We start from the raw sequence: 20,334 nt of genomic DNA, 5'->3' as shown, positions 1-20,334 counted from the left end.
CAGTGAAATTTTGTTGGGTCAAAGATTTTAAAACAATGCATATGAGTATCTCCATTTCCAGAGACGCAAAATGTTAATGTTAGATTTAGGAATTAAAAAAAAGGGATTATTTCAGTGTGAATACAATGTAACATTATTTCATTAAGACAAAATATGTGAGACATTAACTAATGAACTATACACAAATTACAACATTTGTTCATAAAAGAAAGCAAGTTGAACAATAGACTTAGTGACACGTGCCAAATGTGTGGCTGAACAAAATAGTCTTGTCTTTAATGGGTCTAAATTAAAAACAGATAAGATGTACAAGTGATGTTAAGCAGGTAAGTGAAGCAGCAGTGACATATGAAATAATTTTTTTAACAAAGGCAGAGTAATTATAGTAAGTGAAATAAAGGAAAACAGGGCACGTCAGTAAGAGGAGTAATTTACAACATGGCCTCGATCGGACTATGAGTAGTATCTGCAGTCAGAAGTTTGAGCAAGAGAACTGTGTCTGGTCATTACTTCGTAATAATTCAAACATTATTAACCATGGATCCCTTATAATATTACAAAAATGTTTGTAGAAGTTGAAAATGCCGCTTCAGCTGTAAATTATTTTCACACGACCGGTTTCTTAGTGTTATAAACTCATCCTCGGATGTCGTACTGGAAATAGCAAAAGACACGAGATAATTTTCATACGCTGCAACACATATAAAAAACGAAACAATTTTTTTCTAAAATGTTTTAAAAGCTTTTAAGAAACATTTAGAAACCGCCGGTCGGGCCAGGTGCTATGAGACCTATGCCAATGCGCAAGTGCCACCAGACAGTACTGCGGAGGACTGCCTGGGTAGAGAGTATATACAAATGATATCACGACACTTACGGTGTACTGTGGTCCCCGAGCGCCGCGTGTACCAGGCGCGGTGTGCTGCCTATGAGCGCAAAACAGGGAGTAGCGGATACGAACGAGGAGGCAAATTGGTTTGTTTTTAGACGGTCTTTCGACGTATAGCACTCAAAACAAAATTGTCCAGAATGTTCTTCAAACCAGTCGCAGAAAATTGTGGCCCGGTGACATGGAACACTGTCATCTACAAAAATTTCATCGTTGTTTGGGAATATGACGTCCACGAATGGCTGCGAATGGCCTCCAAGTAGTCGAACATAATCATTGCCAGTCAATGACCGGTTCAGTCGTACCAAAAGACCCAGTCCATTCCACGTAAATACAGCCCACACCAATATTGAGACACTACCAGCTTGTACTGTGCCCTCTTGTCAACCTGGGTCCATAGCTTCGGGGAGTCTGCGCCACGTTGGAGCCCTACCATGAGGTCTTACCAATTCAAATCCAGACTCATCTGAGCAGGCGGCCGTTTTACAGCTGTCTAGGGCCCAACCGATATGGTCACGAGCCCAGGAGAGGCGCTACAGGCGAAGTCGTGTTGTTAGCAAAGCCGCTCGTGTCCGCCGTCTGCAGCCGTAACCCATTAGCACCGAATTTCGTCGCACTGCCAAAACGGATACTTCCTTCATACGACCAACATTGATTTCTCCGGCTATTTCACGCAGTGTTGCTTGTCTGTTAGCACTGAGAGCTCTACGCAAACACCGCCGCCCTCAGTAAATAGTGTTGGAAGTTCCATGCGGCTTTTCGCGGATAATGCTGTAATATACACAGAAGTTGCAGCATTAGAAAATTGCAGCGAAATGCAGGAAGATCTGCAGCGGATAGGCACTTGGTGCAGGGAGTGGCACCTGACCCTTAACATAGACAAATGTAATGTGTTGCGAATACATAGAAAGAAGGACCTTTTATTGTATGATTATATGATAGCGGAACAAACACTGGTAGCAGTTACTTCTGTAAAATATCTGGGAGTATGCGTGCGGAACGATTTCAAGTGGAATGATCATATAAAATTAATTGTTGGTAAGGTGGGTGCCAGGTTGAGATTCATTGGGAGAGTCCTTAGAAAATGTAGTCCATCAACAAAGGAGATGGCTTACAAAACACTCGTTCGACCTATACTTGAGTACTGCTCATCATTGTGGGATCCGTACCAGGTCGGGTTGACAGAGGAGATAGAGAAGATCCAAAGAAGAGCGGCGCGTTTCGTCACTGGGTTATTTGGTAAACGTGATAGCATTACGGAGATGTTTAGCAAACTCAAGTGGCAGACTCTGCAAGAGAGGCGCTCTGCATCGCGGTGTAGCTTGCTGTCCAGGATTAGAGAGGGTTCGTTTCTGGACGAGGTATCGAATATATTGCTTCCCCCTACTTATACCTCCCGAGGAGATCACGAATGTAAAATTAGAGAGATTCGAGCGCGCGCAGAGGCTTTCCGGCAGTCGTTCTTCCCGCGAACCATACGCAACTGGAACAGGAAAGGGAGGTAATGACAGTGGGACGTAAAGTGCCCTCCGCCACACACCGTTGGGTGGCTTGCGGTGTATAAATGTAGATGTAGTCGTTAAACGAAGACCGTCGGCCACTGCATTGTCCGTGGTGAGGGGTACTGCCTGAAATGTGGTAGTCTCGTCACACTGTTGACACTATGGTCTCGGGATATTGAATCCCCTAATGATTTCCGAAATTGAAGGTCCCATGTGTCTAGTTCCAGCTACCATTTCGCGTTCGGAGTCTGTTAATACCCGTCGTGCGGCCATAATCAAGCCGGAAACCTTTTCACATGAATCACCTGCGTACAAATGACAGTTCCGCCATTGCATTGCCGTTCTATATCATCTAGCGTACGCGATGCTACCGCCACCGGTATACGTGGATGTCGCTAACACATGACCTTTGTCACTTCAGTTTAGTTTCCACTCGGTAAGTGAGATCAGGACGCGCATACTATGGAACACTGTACCGTAACGAGTCTGGATAGAATCAGGAGACGACAATGGAACGTAACAAAAAGTTAAAGTGGCTTTTGAGTCCGAAGAAATATGAAATCTAGATGGTTGGGAATGAATTCTGCTGAGCATGTATGTAGAGATCTACGGACAAGGAGACCATTAGCGCGAGCGATCTGGTTTTACTGGCATGGCGTTTACAGGCGGCCGTGCATCGCTGGACTGCACAGAGTTGCATCCTAAGTAGCGCACACAGCAGGCTAATGACAGATGTAGCAACTGTAACGAGGCAGGAAGACTGATACAGTAAGTGTAAGAGCGTAAGTCAATCAACGGAATGCAACAAATCCAATAAAAAATCATCGACTGCAATCATAGACATATTTACAAAAAAAACCTTCATTGCACCACAGATGTTTACATTTAATTGAAATTCTATGATACACGGTAAACTGTATGTCCGGTAGTAATATTGCACAGTAGCCATCTTCGTAACAACGAATGTTACACTGTTGTGTAAATATTCTATAATATTTTCTACACTCATGGTTCAAATGGCTCTGAGCACTGTGGGACTTAACTTCTGAGGTCATCAGTCCCCTAGAACTTAGAACTACTTAAACCTAACTAACCTAAGGACATCACACACATCCATGCCCGAGGCAGGATTCGAACCTGCGACCGTAGCGGTAGCGCGGTTCCAGACTGTAGCACCTAGAACCGCTCGGCCACACCAGCCGGCGCAGGAATGGTGATTGATTTGTATGTATGTCAGAATGTGGTACAAAGGATGTAACATGGTGGGGAGCTGCTCGAGCTCTCATTGGCTGAAGTGCCATGATGTTGGTGGATGTTGGTAATGTGCTCTTGGGACAGGAGGGATGGACAAAAAGGGGAGAACGGTTCGCGACATGGATCGAGAAGAAGGGACTCTAGTCTTCTGTCATCGTAGAGTACGGCAGAACGGTGTCATTTTATTTATGTGGGGACACTTTTGCTCGCTTATCTGATTTTGGTTACGGGCATCTAAGAATGTGGGTGAAGAAACACACTTACTGAGTATACATCGCTGCTTTGTCTTAGTGGGGATTCTGTCATCCTTTTCTGTCAAGCTAGATAATTCAGGGGCTGTTGATATATTTTAGTAATTAAATTTATTTACGTTGAAAGGGTACAGTACCGCCGGACATTGAAAATAGGTGCAACATTCTTCGTTATCCTTGTCAGAACAACATATTTTTTGTAAAAATAACTCAATTTCAATTAATACAGCGAAGCTGGATACCAGTGTGGGAAAGAATGACAATTTATTTATTTAATTAATCACATGTGCACTCCCACAAAATAAATCCCTACATCCAATATGGTGAGATCTGTGAAATGAATGAATGTATGGTCGTCTGCTAACCACAGATAGTGAATGATCATCTTTGAGTGGAACCAAAGAGATGAAATTTACCTGAGCTTTGAGCGCCTGAAATGTGGCTGGCCAATACGGTAGCATGGTGCTCCCCCACCTTGATGGAGGTGCGAGATGACCTGAAGAACGGCCATGTTTCAGCACTCTGGCGCTGGATCTTGTTTTGGTAAGACCTGTCTTAGGTGTGCTCCGTAAAGACAAAAGAGTGGAGACATGGTATGTATGTGAAATACTTAAGAGTAGTTTGGAATAATTATTTCTCTGTATCAGGAAGTTTTGGGGGGTGAATTAAATGACAGGCAGGTAATATTAAGGGGATCGTAGTAATTTTCGGAAGTGACCAAACGTCACAATGAAACCACGTGTAGCAATAAGTTGAAATACTTCCGAGTGCTAAAGTTAAGCTGAATTACTGGCGTGTGTACTATAAGCTGGAAATATTTAAGAAATGGCGTGTGCAGGACTTAATTTAGAGACAAGTAACTCCACGTGGTGAGTACTGTGTGAGTCTCAATCTGTGTATGAGACAAAGGATAAAGAAAAGTACTCGTCCATGGTATTAGTTGAGGAATCGCGTGTGTGACGAATATGTTCTTAATATTACTTTGCGTGTGACGCTAGATTCAAACTCTAATACTCTGAGAGAGAAGTAATGTGAGTCAGCCGTCTATCCAGCAACGCCACTTGGCTTGCATTGCACAGGAAGACGTGCATATATCCTCCAGAGTTCGTGGTAGGAAAGGTGAGTATGATCTTCATATTACCTTTGCGTGTTTGTTTCCGTGTGACGCTAGATTCAAAAAATGGTTCAAATGGCTCTGAACACTATGGGACTTAACTTCTAAGGTCATCAGTCCCCTAGAACTTAGCACTACTTAAACCTAACTAACCTAACGACATCACACATATCCATGCCCGAGGCAGGATTCGAACCTGCGACCGTTGCAGTCTCGCGGATCCAGACTGTAGCGCCTTTAACCGCTTGGCCACCCCGGCCGGCGCTAGATTCAAACTCTAATACTCTGAGAGAGAAGCAAGGTGAGTCAGCCGTCTATCCAGCAAAGCCATTTGGATTGCATTGCACAGGAAGACGTGACTATATCCTCCAGAGGTTGTGGTAGGAAAGATGAATATGATCTTAATATTACCTTTGCGTGTTTGTTTCCGTGTGACGCTAGATTCAAACTCTAATACTCTGAGAGAGAAGCAAGGTGAGTCAGCCGTCTATCCAGCAACGCCACTTGGCTTGCATTGCACAGGAAGATGTGCATATATCCTCCAGAGATCGTAGTAGGAAAGAAAAGTTACGAAGTGGGGCAGTGTCGTGTGAAACTGGGATGAATACTAATTGAAGTGGGAAAGCTGAAAGTGAAGTGATTATAACGTTGTGTCTATTCCTTGTGATGTATTGTATGTTTCCATTTCATGTAATTTAAGTATGTGTGGTTTGCGTGGGAGAGTAGCAAGATAGGTTCAGAGGCAGTGGGTTATGCATGTTCCTTTTTGTACCGCTCGGTCTGGAGGAAATTTTCCTGATGATGGGTGTGAGAGTTGAAGTGTGAGATATAGAAAAAGATCCACCATCGTATCCAGAAAGTGCACTGTAGCGTTAGATAATTATGAGACCATAAGATAGAGAATCACCTATGTAAAGCCATGCCCACTGGGCGGAGTTTCTCATGTGTAATTATTGTTGTATAAAATGTAATGGTGTGTTTAAGTTATCTTTGAATCATAATAGAATTTAACGGAATAAAAAAGACAGTGAAAAGAAAAAGCTGGTGGCCTTGTTCTTCGAATAGTGTGTAATCATGATACCCAGAATTTATAATGTGTGCGCCATTCATATTCAGTGCGATGGCCACGTGTTGGTCAAAGCCGTTGTTTAAGAAAGAAAATGTGGTATTGCCAGTGCGTAGTGAACACTCAGAGTAGTGTAAATTACCAACAGTCAGATGTGCGTTATCCGTTTCCGTTGCGTAATATTCAAACAGGAGAATAAATCCACTCGCTTGGTAAACCACTCATCTTGCAGGCCTGACTGCTATATGCCACAGTATGAGCAAGGCATGTGGGTGCCTCTCAACGTATAAAACAATTTGTAGGACCACCAGTCAGTAGGAGTTTGGATCTTACTGAATAAACCATCTGTTGCCTATGTTTATTACAAATGATGTTTCCATGTTTGTTTATGTTCATTAATTTCTAATTCGCATGACTTGTCTACTCTCAATTATTCGACCGCAGGATCACCTTTTGGTAAATTATTTTGCTAATACGGCAACAGGGCGTAAAGCAGACGCTGTATAGCTCGTCCCTACGACTTTTGCGAGACAACTTTTATTCAGAGCCGTACATCTACCCCTCTGCCCATTAAAAGTAAGTCGCAACCTCTAAAGTGAATCATGGCAATCAAATGGCATGTATGTGCCAATCAGCTGTATCGAATCAGCCCGGTAAAATAAATCTACGTGGAGAACGTGACAGAATGACAGGAAGGAGATATCTTATTTGGTCATGCCTATGGCCACATCGTGAATGAGGTACTCGATTTGTTGGTGTATCAATTAGAACCGTACAACCTGTCTACAAGGAATGATGTACCACTCTTAGCCACGTAACGCGTTTGAGACTATCGCTGTCAGTGAATGCAGGACCAACTCAACCAGTTTCAGAGCGAAAACTGCGAAGGGACCTACGTACAGTCAATATTTCGAGTCGGGTACCTCACAAAAGCGACATATAAACTGAGGTGACAAAATACATGGGATAGCAGTACGCACATATACAATGGCGATAGTAACGTGCACACAACTTTAACCGGGGAGTGTGCTGGCGGAGCTGTCATCTGCACTCAGGTGATCCATGTGAAAATTTATCCGACGTGATTCTGGGCGCACGACGGCAATTAACAGACTTTGAACGCGGAATGGTAGTTGAGGCTAGACGCATGGGATTTTCCATTTCGGAAATATTTAGGGAAATCATTATTCCTAGATCCACGCCGGCCGCGGTAGTCTCGCGGTTCTAGGCGCTCAGTCCGGAACCGCGTGACTGCTACGGTCGCAGGTTCGAATCCTGCCTCGGGCATGGATGTGTGTGGTGTCCTTAGGTTAGATAGGTTTAAGTAGTTCTAAGTTCTAGGGGACTGATGACCATAGATGTTAAGTCCCATAGTGCTCAGAGCCATTTGAACCTAGATCCACAGTGTCAAGAGTGTGCTGAGAATATCGCATTTGTGGCATTATCACTCACCGCGGACAACACAGTGGTCGAAGGGCTTCACGTAACTACTGAGACCAGCGGCGTTTGCGTAGAGTTGCCAGTGCACCGCTTAAAAATAACCGCAGAAATCAATGTGGGACGTACGACGAACGGTTCTGTTAGGACCGTGTGACGAAATATGACGTTAATGGGCTGTGGCAGTAGACCACTGACACGAGTACCTTTGCTAAAAACACGACGGATGCCGGATATTTGGCACGCCGGACATTTGCCACTCCGGACATTTGCCACACTTGCCCCTTCGCCAGGCAGCGATCCCTCAGGTAAGGGACGCCCTTCCTCGTACTTCTTCCGTCCGCTTTCAAACCGCCGTCTCCACATCTTACTCGATACAGCCAGTACGTAAGGGACCTTCTTCTTCGACATCTTGGCCAAATACAGATCTTCTTTTCCGAAATCGACATATTTATAACTTTTGGGAAACGAAAGCTATACCGACGCTTATGTCAGTATGTAATTAGTTCTGCCAAGCATAAATATAAATCCCTCCGTCTTTTTTGGTAGCTTCCTTTCACGCTTACTGATTGCGATAGAAACACTCCATTGCCATGGGAGCAACAAGAAAGGAACGATGTAAAGAGAATGCGAGTGTACGCTAATCATTTATTTTTGATCAGTGCATTTGTGCCTACTTTAATTACTACAACTGCATGCCCAAAAGACAATATGGAACGAAGAAATGGGTATGTGAATGTTTGAAAAGAAGAACGACATGCTCCATATTAATTTACTCTCTAAAATGCGATATCCATTGCGGCGAAACATTAGTTAATAAAGTGTAGAGGGACAATGTTCAAAACATGACTGAAAATACGTTCACTAAATAGAGATAAGAACATCTATGATTGACATGTCATCTAAAGTCGACGTACAATTTTAAAATGTTAGAAATAAGTAAATGAAGTAATACAGAATGCCATGCTTGTAACGTACGTTGTTGTTCTACATTGTTTAGCTCTGGTATTTACAAGGTCACAGAGAAAGCATCCTAGGTTTTGGAGGGAATTCTGTTCTTGATCTGCACTATAACAGAAACAAGAAGCACAACTTAAGGAAAAATAATGTAATGTGTGTTCCAGCTCACAAGCGACATTGAATCAGATAGTTCCTGTGACTTAGTATGGGCAGAGGTTATATTCGACAACCGGAATAAATTAATAACTGACTCCTTTTACCGACCCCCGGTCTCAGATGAAACAGTTGCTAAACAGTTCAAAGAAAACTTGAGTCTCATCATAAATAGGTACCCTACTCATACAATTATAGTTGGCAGTGACTTCAATCTACCTTCCGTATGTTGACAAAAATACATTTTCAGACTCTATTGTAGATTGAAAACAACTTCCGTAATTGTTCTAAATGCTTTTTTTAATTATTTTGAACAATTAGTTCACGAGGCCACTCAAATTGTAAATGGTTACGATAACACACTTGACCTCTTAGCCACAAATAATCCTGAGCATCACGACGGATACAGGGATTAGTGAACAAACAGTCGTAGCGAGGCTCAATTCCGTAACAAAGAAATTCAACAAAACTAAACGCGAAATATGTCTGTTTATAAAAGCAACTAAAAATCCGGTTGACTTATTTCTAAGAGGCGGTCTCCAATCCTTCCAAACTATGTAAGTGAAGACCATATGTGGCTTAAGTTCAAAGAAATAGTATCAACAGCACTCGAGAGATTCATACCAAATAAATTAATAAGAGACGGAACTGATCTCCCACGGTACACAAAACACGACAGAAAGCTGCTGCAGGAGCACCGAAAATGGCAAGTATAATTTAGACGAACGCAAAATCTCCAAGATTAGCGAAGTTTTACCGAGGATCGAAATCTGGTGCGGATTTCAATGCGAGATGCATTTAATAGTTTCCACAATGAAACTCTCTCTAGAAATGTGGCGGAAAATCCAAAGAGATTCTGGTTCTATGTAAGTAAACCAGCGATGAGGAGAAGAAGGAGGAGGGGGAGACAAGGGACCCAACCTTTCGGAGCAGGTAAAATCGTGGCAAATGTCCGGCGTGGCAGATGTCCGCACACCAACACAACACCCGCGGTGCCTCTCACGGGCTAATAATCACATCGGTTGTACCCTAGACTGTTGGAAAATCATGGCCTGATTTCAGTTGGTAAAATGTGATGGCAGGGTTCGATTATGGTGCAGACCCACGTTATCAACAAGGTGCTGTGTAGGCTGGTAGATTCTCCACAATGGTGTGCGCTGTGTTTACATGGAATCAACTGGATCCCCTGGTCCGACTGGAGACCATTTGCCGCCATTCTTGTTCCCAAAGAACGGTGGAATGTTAATGAGTGACAATCGACATGTCTCTGGGCCGTAGTTGTTCGAGACTGGCTGGAAGAACATTCTCCATAGTTCGAGGGAGTGGTTTGGCCACCGACGTTGTCCGTCACGAATTCCATATTCGAGAGGTCAGCTTTTGTCACCTCCGAGTATGTGAGCACTGGCTATTTTGCTTGGTTTCAGCCAACGCATGAGCTCGGATTTGTTGAGCTGCTTAGTAAAGGTACTAAAATATTCGAACGCACAAATCCAAGCCACTTTCCACTCCTACCGTTTCCTGCGATCATCGGACGAAAACGTAGTCACGTGCGTAACCGCGTCCGCGCACTGTCTCTAAAGCCGCGTACACACTGCCGCTGGAAACATGTTTCTGTTGGAAACATTGTTTTCTGCGATGTTTCGCAAGTGTTTCCGACTTTGTTTCTGGTTTCTGTTTCTGTCCACAGTGGCGGTGAACATTTCTCGTTGTGTGTTCACGCCGTCTACAGTGCTCCTTGTATTACAGTGTTCATATCGTCTGCTTCAGCGTTATGTCTGGTGTCGAAGAAACAATAATAATGTGTGGTGCTGCATTATTAATACTAGAAGGTTTACACAAACAAAATGAAAATCGTCCTCGTCGTTGGTGGAGAAAAACATTCTATAGAAGAAATGGCGGAAATAACTTGCTACGTGAGCTGAGTATGGAAGACGCCTCCGGCTCCCTTAACATCACTCGGATGTCATCTACCGATTTTGAATATCTGGCAAATACGGTAGCACCATTTGTTTAAAAAAAAAAGACACGAATTTCAGAAAAGCGATTTCAGTCAACCGAAGGCTTGCAGTTACTCTTCGTTTTCTGGCAGCAGGAGATTCATTTCAGAGCCTTGCGTATTTATTTCACATTTCGAAGCAAGCAGTATCCCAAATAGTACCTGAAGTATGTGTAGTTCTGGCGGAAGTACTGAAGGATTATGTATGGGTAAGTAAATGATAACTCGTAAATTTGACAGAGGAGTTACTACTTGATGATGACAGCCCTGCCACATTCATACCCACTGTCGACTGCTGGCTTTCTAAATATATGCTACATGCTGTATGTTAACATTTCATTAAGCAAAGGCACTGTTTTTGCTCTTTGTAACTCTGGCAATTTCCGTAACACTGATGCCAAATACTACCCAAATATACCACATTCATCGTTCTTGTTATCTTCTTGTTTTTGCAGCACTTTAGCTAATAATTGAGACGCAATCTTGTATGGTTGCTGCATATATTTTTTCTCTCCAACCCGTCTGATTTTTCGTGGTGCAGAACTGGAAGGTCCAGCCACATCCTCTTCATCTTCATTTATGCCATGTGACGAATGTACGAAAACCTGAAATCAAATTTATTTCTTTCAGATACTAGCGACTGAAAACGACTGGCATGAAACAGCATGGTTGTTCTCACAGATTCTTCAGTTCCCCCATGGGTGTCGGAGGAATTGACGGGAAACAAACCGTGCTACAGCGCCCTGTTGGTAGTGGAAGTGAATATTACAATTATAAAGGTTCATTCAGCATTGTGCTGCTTGCTGTAGTCGATGCCAGCTATAACTTTTTGTACGCAGATATCGGCTACCAAGGCAGAATTTCAGATGGTGGTATGTTCAAAAACGTGAGCATAACTGAATTAATTAACAAAAAGAAACTAAACTTGCCACAATCCGAATGCTTACCAGGTGGCACAAAGGCCCATATGTTTTTGTAGAAGACGATGCTTTTCCCTTACCGGAAAATATTATGGAACCCTACCCAGGAAAACATGTTAAAGGTTCAAAAGAGAGAATTTTTAACTACAGACTTTCTAGGGCCAGAATGGTTGTTGAGAACACTTTCGGCATTATGGCTTCAGTTTTTCGTGTGTTAGGAAACCTATGTTGCTACAACCGGAGAAGGCAAAAACTGTCACACTCACAGCTGTATGTCTCCACAACTTTTTAAGGCGAAATGCTGAGGCAAGGAACCAGTACACCCCACATGGAAGCTTCGATTCCTACGATTTACAAACAGGTGAGATGATTCCAGGCACATGGAGAGTAGATGACTCTGCATCAGTTTTCATTGCAGCACAGAATATACCAAGGAAAGCTGCTTCCACGAATAAACAAATTCGAGACGAGTTTGCTAACTATTTTTAAGCCTACAAGAAAGTGTACCGTGGCAAAATAATTATGGGTGAATGTGACTGTGTACTATAAAATACAAGTAAAGACAACAAGCACAATTTTCGTACCTCATTTTCCACAGAATCTGTTGTCTCCTTCGGCTCATGAACATCGTCCAAGAACTGCAGCAGCCAATAGCCGAACTAGTTGGAGTCATATGCAGTGTCTGCACCACTACCTGGTGGTCTGCTGGAAATTATTTTTCTTTTCTCACGCCTGTAAGCAACCACGAGCGATTGTATTTCTTTCTCTACACTTTCCTTGTCCGTGCGAAAAGCTGCTGCAATTTTTGTAAGTGCATCATGTTTTTTAAACACTATTTTTATATTTCTTGCTTCGAACGTTCCATAAGCAATTCTTCTCCTGGTACATGGTAATTAAATCAACAATTTGCTGCCTTGACCACTCCATTGCTTTAGAAAAATGAAGCGAAAACGACATTATGTTAAACACAACACCACTTAACAGTAGACGACACACACGCACGCTAGCGCCGTGCAGCGGTGACAAGTGGTGGCTAGCCTGAAGCATTGTTTCCTTTGATCTGTACCGACACTGTTACGGACAGATGTTTCTGTGTTTCCAAACATGTTTCCAAATGGTGTCCACATCAAGTAGCCGGAAACACGTTTTGAAAACATGTTTCAGGCCCGGTGTGTACGCAGCTTAAATGAGCATAAGGTTCAAATGGCTCTGAGCACTATGGGACTTAACATCTATGGTCATCAGTCCCCTAGAACTTAGAACTACTTAAACCTAACTAACCTAAGGACAGCACACAACACCCAGCCATCACGAGGCAGAGAAAATCCCTGACCCCGCCGGGAATCGAACCCGGGAACCCGGGCGTGGGAAGCGAGAACGCTACCGCACGACCACGAGATGCGGGCTGAGCATAAGGAAGTAGCGATCAGTAGATATTTATGTTTCAAGCAGGCAGGGTACATTAACGTGGGCAAGTGTAAGGACGTGACTGGGTGGCAGAAAAGGAGAATCGTGTTTGGCCGTGCCCATACCCACACAGTGTGTGAAGTTGCTGGATTTGTAGGTGTTTCGCGGCGTATCTACAAGCGGTATTGTAACACTCTTGGCCACCATACGCGACGTCAGAGTTGTAGTCCGGAAAAGATCCTGACGGAGAGGGACCGGAGACGCGTTTCCTGGCTTATGAATCAAAATGGCTTCGTAACCCGACAGGAATGGCTGCAGACAGTGAATGAAGATTCATACCAAAGCGTTAGTGAGAGAACGTTGTGATGGGAACTGCATGCAATGAACATTTGGAGTCCCTAACCTCGCAAGGGGCCATTGTTCAAACAGGCGCAAGAAGCTGCACTTCTTCAGCGGGCTAGAAATCATCGAACGTGGGCGGTAGCTGATCGGTGCAACATAATGTGGTCTGACGAATCATGTTTTTGTATGTATTCAAATGACGCACATCAACGAGTGCGCCGAAGGTCAAATGAAGCTTTCCATCCTGAATGTGTGCGAGCTCAAGTGCAAGCCGGAGATACGTCCGTGATGTTTCGTCGGTGTTTTCGTCTCGCGGATTGGGCCCACTCACTAAAGTGACCACTAACATGAACCAGCACGTTTATTTAAACTTTATGAATGATCACGTGTTGCCTTTCAGTCAACACCTGCATGGTGAGTATGCTGCTGAGACCCTCATTTTTCAAGACGACAACAGCAAAGTGGAATAATATATGACTGGTTTTCTGAACATTCGCACCCTATTACTTCTCAACTGGATTGCAAAATCACCTGACTTAAACACCGCAGAAAATCTGTAGCACATCTTGGAATAGCGGGTATAACGCCGACATCAGCGTCCCCGCAGTTTTGTGGAACTGCACGATCAAATCCTCAGTGGGAACTTTAATCTGGATCCGACGTTAACTCCACAAACTTGCGGACTCACTTCTTAACCATATCCAGGCGGCTGTCAAATTCAGGGGCCAAACTACGCGGTATTAAAACATGCTTGTAATGATTTCTTTTCGTTTTGTTTTGTTTTGTTTTGAAGACAAGACCCCTTCATCTGCAAGCCCTTTGTTTATAGCCTCTATTGGTTTCGCAGCATTTTAGCTGCATCGTCAGCTGCAATAAAATCATGTTCCGGTCGAAAAAAGGGAATGGGGTGGTCCGCCGTTCAGAGTCAGCAATTTTCGATATGAACGCTGGGCCCTGCCAATCTCTTTTCTCGATCGGAACACGATTTGATTTTATTGAACCTGTTGATACAGCTAAAATGCTGCGAAGCTGGTCGTGTCTGTAAGTAAAGGACTTAGAGCTGAGGAGGCCTTATCTCCAAAATAGCATATCCGGGCTATGGCTGCACTGACTACAAAGATTTCTCTAGGAGTGATCTATTTTTTGTCTGAGGAACTTAATTAATTTGGTCACATAATAACAGTAAACCTTTTTATTCTCACGTTATTTTGTGTCGGGGAAAGAAGGTAAGTTCCGTAACAAAAGTCTGGCATAAAAATTTGCAACGTCCTGCAAAGGGGAATTTTAAGCTTACATCATTAAATAATCGTTTTTCGTTGAGCATTAGTGTGCGAATGTTTTTGGACATTTGAACAGTGTCCATATGCTGTGACAGGTTTCGTCAAAATTGATGTAGTCAGTGGCAGTGGAGGAGCAGTATACTACAGACGTATTCTTGCACTCTTTCGGAAAGTAAACTGACAAAAAGAAACAGCAAAACTAAGGAGTTGTGCGTCTTAAACGAAAGTTGGTAGGTGTGTTTCTGCACCTGAAAGAGGATGTATAATCAGATTTCGCGCCAGTTACAGAAGAGTGGCTCTATTAGAAAATGCAAATCTGGTTTACTGTAAATAGACGCTGGTGGGCGTTAGTTACCTTTGAGACTGGACATGGCGAGCTGATGTTAGTCAAGAATGCCTTTAAGGCGATAAAGACGCCGTTATCAACACCTCACTGAATTTGAACTAGGTCGTGTAATGGGGCTACGAGAAGTTAGATGTTCCTTCTGTGATTCTGCAGAAAGACTTGGCAGGAATGTAGCCAGTACACATGATTGCTGGCAGCCGTGGTCACGAGAATGTAGGTTTACACGAAGACCGGGCTCCCAACGACCACGTGGTACTACCGAGAGGGAAGACGATCGTGTTCGCTTCTGTCTCTGGCACATCGTACTGCAGCTGCAGCAACTATATGAGCAGCAGTTGGCACAACAATGACACAACGAATTACTAAAAATCGGCTACTTCAAGGGCAGCTCCGATCCAGACGCCCTGCACCAGGCATTCTACTAACTTCGTACCACCACCATTTGCGTCTTCAGTGGTGTCAAGCGAGAGCTCATTGGAGGCGAGTGTGGAGTCTGTTGCGTTTTCTGATGAAATCTGGTTCTGCCTCGGTGCCAATTATGGCCGTGTGTTGCTTAGGAGTATGACAGTTAGGGGATGGCCTGCAACCAGCCTGTCTGCGTGCTGGACACACTGGACCTACACCTGGAGTTATGGTCTGGGATGCGATTTCGTATGACAGCAGAAGTACTGTCATAGTTATCCCTCGCACCTTGACAGCAAAACTGTAGCTCAATCTGGTAAATAAATGTCGTGTGACTAGGGCCTCCCGTCGGGTAGACTGTTCGCCGGGTGCAAATCTTTCGATTTGACGCCAGTTCGGCGACTTGCGCTTCGATGGGGATGAAATAATGATGATTAGGACAACACAACACCCAGTCCCTGAGTGGAAAAAAAAATCTCCAACCCAAACGGGAATCGAACCTGGGCCCTTAGGATTGACATGCTGTCACGTTGACCATTCAGCTACTTTTTTTTTTTTAATCTCATTTTGTTAGGTTTCGTTCGTTACATCTGCTCGGGGCGGACGTCGTAAGACACCCGTCTTAGTTCGTTGTTGATCGGTGAACTCAGTTTTTTTTTAATTGCAGAGGGCAGCTAACCCTCTGACCGAACACGCTGAGCTACCGTGCCGGCATTACTGGGGGTGAACACCTCATTCTGGTGATTCGATCTGTTGTGCTGCCATTCATGAACAGAATTCCAGAGGGTGTTTTCCAATAGGATAACGCTCGCCCACATAACGTTGTCGTAACCCAACATGCTCCTCAGACTGTCGACATGTTGTCTTGGCCAGCTCGATCATCAGATCTGTCTCCAACCAAGCAGACATGGGACATCCTCGGATGACAACTCCAGTTTCATTAACCGTCCCTGTACTGACCGACCAAGTACATCAGGCATGGAAATGCACAAACTGACAGCCGGTACATGTACAACACAAAGCATGCTCGTTTGGATGCTAGCATTCAACATTTTGGTGATTACACAGGCTATTAATGTACCAGAATTTCACATTTGCAATTTACTTCGCGCTTACATTAACCTGTGATCTTGGAATGTTAAGCACTTAAATATGTTACCTATATAAATGTATTCTCGAAATTTCATTATTCTACATTAATTATTTTTTGGTGTTGCGATTTTATTTCCGTCTGTACATACAGACGGAAGTAAAAGTCGCAGCACCAAGAAATATTTGCAGCATTAGTTTCTTGTCAATATATGGCTTGACAAGAGAATGATGCTGCAATTTTTTGTGCATACCAAACACACTGCTGCAACAGCATGAAGGCAGCCTGTAACAAACGTCAAATTGGTATGAGGTCCAACGCATTTTGGGATTTGAAAATGATTAGCATTTCAGCGCAACCGTACAAATTAGGTAGCAGTAATGGCCTTATGTAACAGGTTTCTGATTCAGAAATCTCATTTGTGTGCCCTTTGTTTGTGAGAAGATCAAGTTGAGACTCGCTTAAGAAAGATGATTAGTAGCGCTAATACTGGCAGTGTTATTGATCATTCTGCAATATTACCGCTTTTGTTGGTCCAGATCTGTCTACTGTTATGCGAATGTGGAACTCATGGGCTCGTGAGAGTCATTCTCACACCATGCAGGATCACGTAGACCTACGTGACTAGCGCCTGAGACGACAGACATACTTTTTGCTCTGTCATGCAGGATCGTACAGCCACATCACGCTGAGTCAACAAATGGGCTTGTTTGTAGCAAAACAAGCATCCAGACGACGACGTCTGGATAACCTCCGACTGTCAGCGGGCGACCATTGTTAAACTGCTCCTGGCGCGATAGCAGAGTGAGTGGCATCGACATGGGTGGGATGAATTAGTTAACTGGACAAAGGAGTCGCACCGTGTCGCCTTTCCGTACCAGTTCAAATTCTGCGTGTAACATGACGATGTATGTACCATTGTGTGGAGACTCGGAGGAGAACAAAGGTTGCCAGATTGCGTTCAGTATCGTCATAAAGGCCCCGCACCTTATATGCTCGAAAAGGGTGCCGTTGAGTACACAACACTATCACCTGTGTTTCAAGTAGCTGGCTACTTGGAAAGTGGGGGTACATTTCTGACGTGTTAACGCCGGTTTTATCCGTGACCTCATCTCCTAACAAAATTACGCATGGCCGTTCGTTGCTTCTCATTGAAACACCTGGTCATGATCTGTTAAGAGACGAGCAGCCCACCACAGGCCAGTAACTACGGTTGACGAAGTCTGGTATAGAGTTGAAGAGCCATGGAGTGACGTATCTGCATATAGCGTTCAAGCTGAGTTCCACTCAGTTCAAAACCCGGTTAGAGCCACTGTTGCTGTTACATGCGACAACTCTGTGTATTATTAGGTTGGTGCATAAGTTCATAGCGTTTTTGGTTTGCATGTTGATATTGCAGTTGCTATGGATTTATTTACCGATTGACATTTTTATTTATAGTTCAGTATTGCTATATGGGTTAACATATTATCACTTTTTCACATGGAGATAGTGGATCAGTGAACACTAGAACTGCAGTTGCAAGTGAAGAAATCGAAACATTGCCGACATATTGTTTTGTTCGAGTTCACTAAAGGGGTGGCACCAGTGGAGGCAGCCAGAAATATTTGCACCGTATATGGGGATAACGCCAATGTGCAGAGCACGTCGAGAAAATGGTTTCCTTGTTTTAAGAATGACCGTTTTGACATTAGAGATTCCGCACATTCAGGAAGATCTTAGAGCTTTGTTAAACATCATCTAAACGCTTCAATCCACAATAATCCACATCAATGAATTCGAGAACTGGCAAATGAACTGTGATCATTCCACCATTACGCGACATTTGCACGCAAAGAGGAAGATCCAAAAATCGGGTGTATGGGTACCGCATGGTTTAAGCCAAAAACACAAAAATCCGCAGGTGGCCATATGCGCATTTCTGCTTGCCCAGCTCGTGAACAACACCGACCATTCATATCCTGTATCACTACTGGTGACGAGAAATGGCGTCTTTATGCAAACATAAGGAACAGAACCCCCCATGAACCATGCACCTTGTCGTTGGTGGGGAGGCTTGCGTGCCTCAGCGATACAGATGGCCGTACCGTAGGTGCAACCACAACGGAGGGGTATCTGTTGAGAGGCCAGACAAACATGTGGTTCCTGAAGAGGGGCAGCAGCCTTTTCAGTAGTTGCAGGGGCAACAGTCTGGATGATTGACTGATCTGGCCTTGTAACATTAACCAAAACGGCCTTGCTGTGCTGGTACTGCGAACGGCTGAAAGCAAGGGGAAACTACAGCCGTAATTTTTCCCGAGGACATGCAGCTTTACTGTATGATTAAATGATGATGGCGTCCTCTTGGGTAAAATATTCCGGAGGTAAAATAGTCCCCCATTCGGAACTCCGGGCGGGGACTACTCAAGAGGACGTCGTTATCAGGAGAAAGAAAACTGGCATTCTACGGATCGGAGCGTGGAATGTCAGATCCCTTAATCGGGCAGGTAGGTTAGAAAATTTAAAAAGGGAAATGGATAGGTTAAAGTTAGATATAGTGGGAATTAGTGAAGTTCGGTGGCAGGAGGAACAAGACTTTTGGTCAGGTGATTACAGGGTTATAAATACAAAATCAAATAGGGGTAATGCAGGAGTAGGTTTAATAATGAATAAAAAAATAGGAGTGCGGGTTAGCTACTACAAACAGCATAGTGAACGCATTATTGTGGCCAAGATAGACACAAAGTCCATGCCTACTACAGTAGTACAAGTTTATATGCCAACTAGCTCTGCAGATGATGAAGAAATTGATGAAATGTATGACGAAATAAAAGAAATGATTCAGCTAGTGAAAGGAGACGAAAATTTAATAGTCATGGGTGACTGGAATTCGTCAGTAGGAAAAGGGAGAGAAGGAAACATAGTAGGTGAATATGGATTGGGGGGAAGAAATGAAAGAGGAAGCCGCCTTGTAGAATTTTGCACAGAGCATAACTTAATCATAGCTAACACTTGGTTCAAGAATCATGAAAGAAGGTTGTATACCTGGAAGAATCCTGGAGATACTAAAAGGTATCAGATAGATTATATAATGGTAAGACAGAGATTTAGGAACCAGGTTTTAAATTGTAAGACATTTCCAGGGGCAGATGTGGATTCTGACCACAATCTATTGGTTATGAACTGCAGATTGAAACTGAAGAAACTGCAAAAAGGTGGGAATTTAAGAAGATGGGACCTGGATAAACTGAAAGAACCAGAGGTTGTAGAGAGTTTCAGGGAGAGCATAAGGGAACAATTGACAGGAATGGGGGAAAGAAATACAGTAGAACAAGAATGGGTAGCTCTGAGGGATGAAGTAGTGAAGGCAGCAGAGGATCAAGTAGGTAAAAAGACGAGGGCTAATAGAAACCCTTGGGTAACAGAAGAAATACTGAATTTAATTGATGAAAGGAGAAAATATAAAAATGCAGTAAATGAAGCAGGCAAAAAGGAATACAAACGTCTCAAAAATGAGATCGACAGGAAGTGCAAAATGGCTAAGCAGGGATGGCTAGAGGAAAAATGTAAGGATGTAGAGGCTTGTCTCACTAGGGGTAAGATAGATACTGCCTACAGGAAAATTAAAGAGACCTTTGGAGAGAAGAGAACCACTTGCATGAATATCAAGAGCTCGGATGGAAACCCAGTTCTAAGCAAAGAAGGGAAGGCAGAAAGGTGGAAGGAGTATATAGAGGGTTTATACAAGGGCGAGGTACTTGAGGACAATATTATGGAAATGGAAGAGGATGTAGATGAAGATGAAATGGGAGATAAGATACTGCGTGAAGAGTTTGACAGACCACTGAAAGACCTGAGTCGAAACAAGGCCCCGGGAGTAGATAACATTCCATTAGAACTACTGATGGCCTTGGGAGAGCCAGTCATGACAAAACTCTACCATCTG

This window comes from Schistocerca piceifrons, chromosome 3 (genome assembly GCF_021461385.2).
Source record: "Schistocerca piceifrons isolate TAMUIC-IGC-003096 chromosome 3, iqSchPice1.1, whole genome shotgun sequence".
Classification (NCBI taxonomy): domain Eukaryota; kingdom Metazoa; phylum Arthropoda; class Insecta; order Orthoptera; family Acrididae; genus Schistocerca; species Schistocerca piceifrons.
The sequence above is the reverse complement of the archived record's forward strand: the minus strand, read 5'-3'. Positions refer to the sequence as shown.